This window comes from Zeus faber (assembly GCF_960531495.2).
Source record: "Zeus faber genome assembly, contig: SCAFFOLD_47, whole genome shotgun sequence".
Lineage (NCBI taxonomy): Eukaryota > Metazoa > Chordata > Actinopteri > Zeiformes > Zeidae > Zeus > Zeus faber.
Genome location: NW_028293137.1, coordinates 24,202 through 32,268, shown reverse-complemented (window position 1 = coordinate 32,268; position 8,067 = coordinate 24,202).

Genomic DNA, 8,067 nt, shown 5'->3' with positions numbered 1-8,067 from the left:
CATGTTTTTGGTGGGACGAGAACTCGGACGGGATCGGGCTTATTCAGAGCGATTTGGCCGTGCGCCGTGAGCGGATGTGGCGGGGCCACTTCTTATAGGATACCTCCATCTCTCCATCTCCCCGGGGAAAGTGTGAGGCTTGTGGTTATGCCTAGTTGCCTAGTTGCCTAGTTGCCTAGTTGCTTGGTTGGTGAGGCTAAGGTTAGTTACATTTACATTTACATTTAATCAGTTAGCAGACGCTTTTATCCAAAGCGACTTACAAGGGAGAATAACATTCAAGCTACATTGCGACAGAGATTAGTGTAACAGCAACAATAGCGTAACAATAAATACTGCAAGGTGGTGCTAAGTATTTGTAGGTTAGGACAGGAGGTACTCACTGAAGAGCTAGGTCTTCAAGTGCTTCTTAAAGACAAAGAGGGAGGTCCCCGCTCTGGTCATTTTTGGCAGCTCGTTCCACCAACGTGGAACTACAAATGAGAATAGCCTGGATTGCCGTGGCTGTACGGCCGGCAGAGCCAGGCGACGCTCATTTGACGAGCGCAGCATCCGGGGGGCAACATGTGCTCTTACAAGAGCATTTAAGTAGGCGGGAGCATTCCCAGCAATCACTCTGTAGGCCAGCATAAGAGACTTGAACTTGATGCGGGCGGCTACAGGTAACCAGTGGAGCTCGATGCGCAGCGGAGTGACATGTGCCCTCTTTGGCTGGTTGAACACCAGTCGCGCCACCGCATTCTGTATCATCTGTAGTGGCTTCACCGCACAGGCCGGCAAGCCTGTTAAGAGGGCGTTGCAGTAGTCGAGACGGGACATCACCAAGGTTTGTACCAGCAGTTGAGTGGCATATTGGGTCAGGTACGGCCTGACTTTTCGGATGTTGAGTAGTGCGAAGCGGCAGGACCGGGAGACAGCGGCAACATGGTCCGAGAATGTCAGTTGGTCATCAATAATGACACCAAGATTCCTTGCAGCCTTGGTAGGAGCAAGAGATAGAGAGTCGATTTTAATATCAATGTTGTGATAAATACCTTGTTTGGCCGGGAAGACCAGCAGTTCCGTTTTCGCCAGATTTAGTGGAAGATGACAATCCTTCATCCATGTGGATATGTCAGCGAGACAATCCAAGATCCGCGTCGAGACAGTAGGGTCGTCGGGCGGGAAGGACAGATAGAGTTGAGTATCATCCGCATAGCAGTGATATGAAAAGCCATGTGAGCGGATGATCGGGCCCAGTGAGGTGGTGTATATGGCAACGAGGAGGGGTCCTAGCACCGAGCCTTGGGGCACCCCTGTGGTGAGGTTGTGAGGCACAGACAGCTGGCCGCGCCATGTCACACTGAACGAGCGCCCAGTAAGGTAAGATTCGAACCAGGAAAGTGCACTGCCCGTTATGCCCATACTTGAGAGTATGGACAGGAGTATGCTATGATTGACAGTGTCAAAAGCAGCTGACAAGTCTAGCCGAATGAGAACCGAGGATTTGGCAGCAGCTCTAGCAGTTTGTAAGGCCTCTGTCACAGACAACAGGGCTGTTTCGGTGGAGTGACCACTTTTGAAGCCAGATTGAAGTGTATCAAGAAGGTTGTTTCTTGACAGGTACTCTGTAACCTGTCTAGAGACCGCCCTCTCTAAGGTTTTGGAAAGGAATGGGAGGAGAGAGACCGGCCAATCGTTTTCTACTTGATTGGGACCGAGTTTTTTGAGCAGTGGTGCGACCCGAGCCGCTTTGAAAGCGGAAGGGAAAGTGCCGGAAGTTAGGGAAGAATTAATCATATGTGTGATTGCCGGCGTGATAGTCGGTGATATGGCTTGAAGGAGGTTAGATGGGATTGGATCTAGCGGACAGGTAGTAGGACGGCTAGTTGGTTCGTATTTGTTGGTTAGACTAGGATTAGTTGGTTAGGCTGATGGTTAGTTGGTTAGGCAAGGGTAAGGTGGTGAGTTGCGTTAGGCTTCGGCTCAAGTTAGGCTTATGATTAGAGTTAAGTCAGGCGTATGCTTAGGTTTAGGCGGTTAGGGGCTCCATCTCCGCAGGGTTAGGATTAGGGTTAGAGGGTTAGGGTTAGGTTAGGGTTGATCAGGGCTGGTGTTCTCAAAGACTTGAGGTTCCTGAAGGTGATGGTGCGTTTAACGCATTGCCTGGGCGGGGGGACAGGGACATTGAACAGGACATCATGGTGGTCAGAAACAGCTAGGTCCAGGCTCTGAAGATGGGAGGGAGAGGTGCCAGTGGTGCAAACCAGATTGAGCGTTTGGCCTTTGGCGTGGGTGGGATCTTGAACGTGCTGTGTAATGTTAAAACAGTCTAACAGTGACAGGAAATCTTTGGCAAACGTACAGCTGGTGGACTCAACGTGGATGTTGAAGTCACCGAGCAGAAGGGTAGATGGGGACATGGAACGCAGGTAAGCATTTCAGACATGAAGGTGGTGGAGGCTTTAGGGGGGCGATAGATGAGGACAACCTGGAGGTGTGCAGTGAGAGAGAATTCAACACATTCAAAAGAGGTGGTGTTTGGCACAGAAAGTTCTTTGATCAGGATGTCTGCTTGGTGTATTACAGCCAGCCCACCACCATGACCAATGGAGAGGGGCTTCTGTATGTATACATATCCGAGGGGGGGGGGGCTTGGAAGAGTGTAATAAAGTCCTGTTGAACTTGCCAAGTTTCTGTTATACAGAGAAAGTAAATTTTCCGTTCCATGATGATGTCGTAAATTTATTGCTGAGAGATCGTGCATTCTGTAGCATACATGTGGCAGTTTTAACTATGGAAGGCAAGGCAGGCGAGTTAGGAGGAACGAGCCTATCAACACAGACTAGCGGCTGCAGAACAGAGTGCACATGGGATATGTTATGATGATGCTGCCTCCGCAGAGTATTTTAGGAGCACCATCTGAGCAACAGGTAAGCACCATCTCAGCGGCAGGTGAGCGCCTACCGCTAGCTAGCAGGGAGTGGTAGCAGTAAGATGACAGGGCTGGGAGCTGACAACATGGCAAGAAGTTGATCCAGTTTCAGTGGTAAAACAAAAGTAAATAGCCTCAGGTAGTTGCAGCAGTGGACCAAAACTGAATGCCAGCGCCCTCTCAACGCAATGCGACGTCACTAATGTGACTTTTTCAGGGCTACGAAACGTACGTCACCTTCAAAGCCTTAAAATCGGGGAAAACAAGGCTTCATTTCTAGACCGCATTTGAAGGAGCCTCCGGAATGGGACAGCACTTCGTCGTGCCAGTGTGATGCATTCGGTCTTAAAATGCAGCCTACAAGGCGGCAGCCCCTGAAATGGGACAGAGCTTGTATGTCCCTATCCTCGCTTTTCTTGAAGCGAGGTGACAGCAGGGTGCAGACGCCACGAGGCGCCCGCGCATTTTGAGAGATCGACATTCAGATGGATTGAAGCCACCCCCAGGTGGCCAATTTTGATTTCAAAACGGCAAATTTCGCCGAAAGGTGACAAGTTTGCATGCCTGGTACATGCCAATGAGATGGCAGAAGTAATCAAGTACTTGGCACCAATCCGTGCCTTTACAGCGGACAAAAATCTTTTGGCCAAAGCAATAGAAGAAGAGAGGACATCTGCATCAGCTAATATCTCTGCAAGATAGCCAGAGAAAGGAGGTGGTTGAAATGCTGCGCCAGCATGGACTAGCGGACATGATCCACAGGACTGCTACAGAACAAGTGGCCTACCTGCCTTAAAATCGGGGAAAACAAGGCTTCATTTCTAGACCGCATTTGAAGGAGCCTCCGGAATGGGACAGCACTTCGTCGTGCCAGTGTGATGCATTCGGTCTTAAAATGCAGCCTACAAGGCGGCAGCCCCTGAAATGGGACAGAGCTTGTATGTCCCTATCCTCGCTTTTCTTGAAGCGAGGTGACAGCAGGGTGCAGACGCCTGGAGGCGCCCGCGCATTTTGAGAGATCGACATTCAGATGGATTGAAGCCACCCCCAGGTGGCCAATTTTGATTTCAAAACGGCAAATTTTGCCGAAAGGTGACAAGTTTGCATGCCTGGTACATGCCAATGAGATGGCAGAAGTAATCAAGTACTTGGCACCAATCCGTGCCTTTACAGCGGACAAAAATCTTTTGGCCAAAGCAATAGAAGAAGAGAGGACATCTGCATCAGCTAATATCTCTGCAAGATAGCCAGAGAAAGGAGGTGGTTGAAATGCTGCGCCAGCATGGACTAGCGGACATGATCCACAGGACTGCTACAGAACAAGTGGCCTACCTTGTTGGAGAGAGGACTTCCCTGCTGGAGAAGACAGATGGCTCTGAAGGATCTAGAGGACATAGATTCTCTGCACAAGGTTCCCAGCTGGACTTCCATGCCCAGGGATGGAAAGAGAATACATATGGAACAGAGGTCAGGCTCCGGTATGGCCAGGCAGTCGGTATTGAGGGTGCCTGTCTGCAGCGGGAAAAGGGTTTGTGCCGACTAGCCAAGGCCCACATTGAAATCCGGTGCTGAGGGATGAGTTGGAGTCTGCTCACTGGAGGCAGAGAGCTCATGAGTGTAAACTGCAGGAAACTCAACTCGAGGTTTCTCAGCTCAGACAGGAAGAAGATCAGCTGAAAAATAGTGAAATTGTTGAGCTGCCCAAGGTGCTCAATAATCGCCTAGACCAGGAGATGAGAGCCCCTACAGCAAGGTAACAGGGTAGAGAAACTATTTCGTGGCAATTTACTGTGATGAACTGCTATATTCTTGACAGCTTAGGTAACACCATTGTGATCAGTTTCATCAGCAAGCAAATACTTTTTTGTAGGTTACAACAAATACACTTCTTGTTAGTAAGCATGATGTAATATCCCAAATATCCCAGGTTATTCTCATTTGTAGTTCCACGTTGGTCGAACAAGCTGCCAAAAACGACCAGAGCAGGGACCTCCCTCTCTGTCTTAAAGAAGCACTTGAAGACCGAGCTCTTCAGAGAGTACCTCCTCTCCTAACTTACAATTACTTAGCACTACTTAGCAGTATTTATTGTTACACTAATGTCTCTGTCGCAATGTAGCTTGGATGTTATTCTCCTTTGTAAGTCGCTTTGGATAAGAGCGTCTGCTAAATGACTAAATGTAAATGTAACTAACCTTAGCCGCATTTCTGAGGGAAAATTGTCATGAATGGTTATAAATGGTCATGAGTGGTCAAAAGTTTTCATGCCTGGTCTGAAATTGTTTTGCGATGCACATTAATATCTGTTAAATAATGTTTTGCTATCACCCAGTAAACAGATAATTTCTAGGTAAGAAGCAGTGTCCTCCTCAACATATAGTCAGCTAGAGTTCAGGTCCAAATGCATTTGGTCTGATAGTAAAGGCCTTAACAGAGGATGGTTTTGATCAATCAATCGCTGGATTATGGGTGCAGCAAACCTCAGCAGTTAGCTCTGCTCATAAGCACATCAGGTGGGACTCAAACCCATATTCCCTGGTTTAGGTGGGGAAATTGTCATGACTGGTTGTAAAAAGTACATCAAGGTTCAAAAGTTGGCATGATTGGTCTGAAATTGTTTATTGAACAGCATGACCACCTGTTAAATACACATTGTGTTGGTAAGAAGCTGTTTTGTTTTCAACATGAAGTTAATGGGGGTTCACATCTTGAATCTCATGCTGTGGGAGATCTTAGCAGAGAGTGGTTTGGATCCTTTGACCTCTGGATTACAGGCCCAACATGCTTCCGCTGCACCACTCTGCTTTTAACCCCTTAGAGGACATTAGCCCACAGTGCCTTGTTTAAATTGTCAAGAGTGGGGAAATTGACATGAATGGTTGAAAAATGTTTTGCGATCAGCATCAACACCTGGTAAACAGATGATTCATGGGTAAGAAATGGTGTCCTCCTCGACATATAGTTGGCTAGAGTTCAGGTCAAAATGTATTTGGTCTGATAGGAAAGGCCTTAACAGAGGGTATTTTGCACCCCAGATGGGAGTTGAACCCACAATCCCTGGCTTAGGAGGCCAGTGCCTTATCCATTAGGCCAATGGTGCTGCTTTCAATGACACCCATTAAGTTTATTGGTTGGAATGTGAGAGGCTTGGGCTCACTTGCTAAACGTAGCAAAATCCTAACTCACCTCCCCAAGATGAACCCCAGCTTCTGTCTCCTGCAAGAAACCCACCTCACTGCACCTCAAAGCTAAATGGGTTAATCAGATGTTTTCCGCATCATACAACAAGGTAACATCAAATGAACCATAGCTAATATTTATGACCCAAATTTCTTTCATATATATTTATATCTATATATATATATATATCTATATTTTCAAAACTTTTAGAATTTTCTGAATAAATTATCATATTGGGAGGAGACTTCAACATGGTACTGGATCCAAATTTTGACCGTTCTCAAACCAGAAATATTCCCAAATCCTGGCATTCGCAGGACACTATGAAACAATATATGAGTGATCTTACTATTGGGGATTGTTGGTGATCAAATAACCCACATTCTATAGAATACACATATTATTCACCATCCCACCAAAGTTTCTCTCGAATCGACCTTTTCTTGACAAGTAACTCCGCACTGTCCAAAATCACTAATCCAGAAATCCACCCAATTGTAGTTTCCGATCACGGGCCGATTAATTTCAACCTGATAAATGAAACAAACTGGAACCCTCCCGGCAGGTGGCGGTTTAACACCTCACTTTTAACAGATAAAGAATTTAACCATTTATTTTCAAGAGAATGGACTTCCTTCATTGAAATGAATGACTCCCCAGAAATATAACCATCCTTACTTTGGGAAACAACTAAGGCAGATCTAAGAGGTAGTATTATTTCATTCTCCACTCACAAGAAAAAGAAAGGACAAGAATGCCAAAATAAACTCAAACAGCGACTAAAGGAGTTGCATTCCCAACAAGCCCACTCATCTTCTGAGCAAATCCGAAATGAGATCAGGACAATTACAGCTCAACTTGAAACTATCATCCATCAAAAGACACAATTACTTATGACACGAACAAGAGCAAATTATTTTGAATTCAATGACAAATCAGGTAAATTTCTTGCCAATCAATTGAAACGTGAGAGAGAAAAATCACTTATTACAGCCATCAAAGATCCACAGGGTAGACTAACATACTCTCCGCAAGACATCAATAACGTATTTAGAGACTTTTATGAGAACCTATATCAATCGGATAATGAGTTTAATATACGTATCAAACATTCACTCATTCCTTGATGATATTGACCTTCCTAAACTTTCGACGGAGCAGGCTACCACCTTAGATCAACCACTTACTCTTGAAGAACTCAGGAAGGCGCTCTTCTCTCTGCCCAACAATAAATCACTTGGCTCAGATGACTACCCAGTGGAATTTTATAAACACTTCTCGCCACTTATCTCCCCATTATTTATTAGAATGGTTACAGAGGTCAAGTCAACCTCCACCATGCCTCCGCACATGAATACTGCTCTCATTTCGGTTTTGCTCAAACCCAAAAAGGACCCAACCTTCACCTCCAGTTACAGACCCATAAGCCTTATTAATTGCGACCTTAAAATTATAAGTAAAACACTAACCAGCAGAATTTAAAAAGTAATTCCACCCAGATCAAACAGGCTTTGTCAAAGGCAGACACTCATCCAGCAATATGCGTCGTTTATTCAATCTGATGAGCATATCTAAAAGGAACAACTTTATGATGGAGTGAATTGGACTTATCTCTTTTCAATCCTCAACAAATTTGGCATTGGAGAGTCCCTCATTCAATTGATCAAAATCCTCTACAACTCTCTATCTGCTTCTGTCATCACCAATGGTTAAACCTCACAGCGTTTCACTCTACGCTCTCCCTTTTACTGTTCGCCATCTTTATTGAATTCCTCGCGGCGGCTATCCGTCAAAACAGTAATATTGTAGGCATACAAACAGGAAACTCTGTTCACAAAATCAGTTTGTATGCAGACGATATCCTGTTGTACATACAGAACCCAATACCATCCCTACCGGAGGTGTTCAATCTTGTATCTAAATTCTCAGCTATCTCAGTCTATTTAATAATTTGAACTAAAACCGCAGTCTTA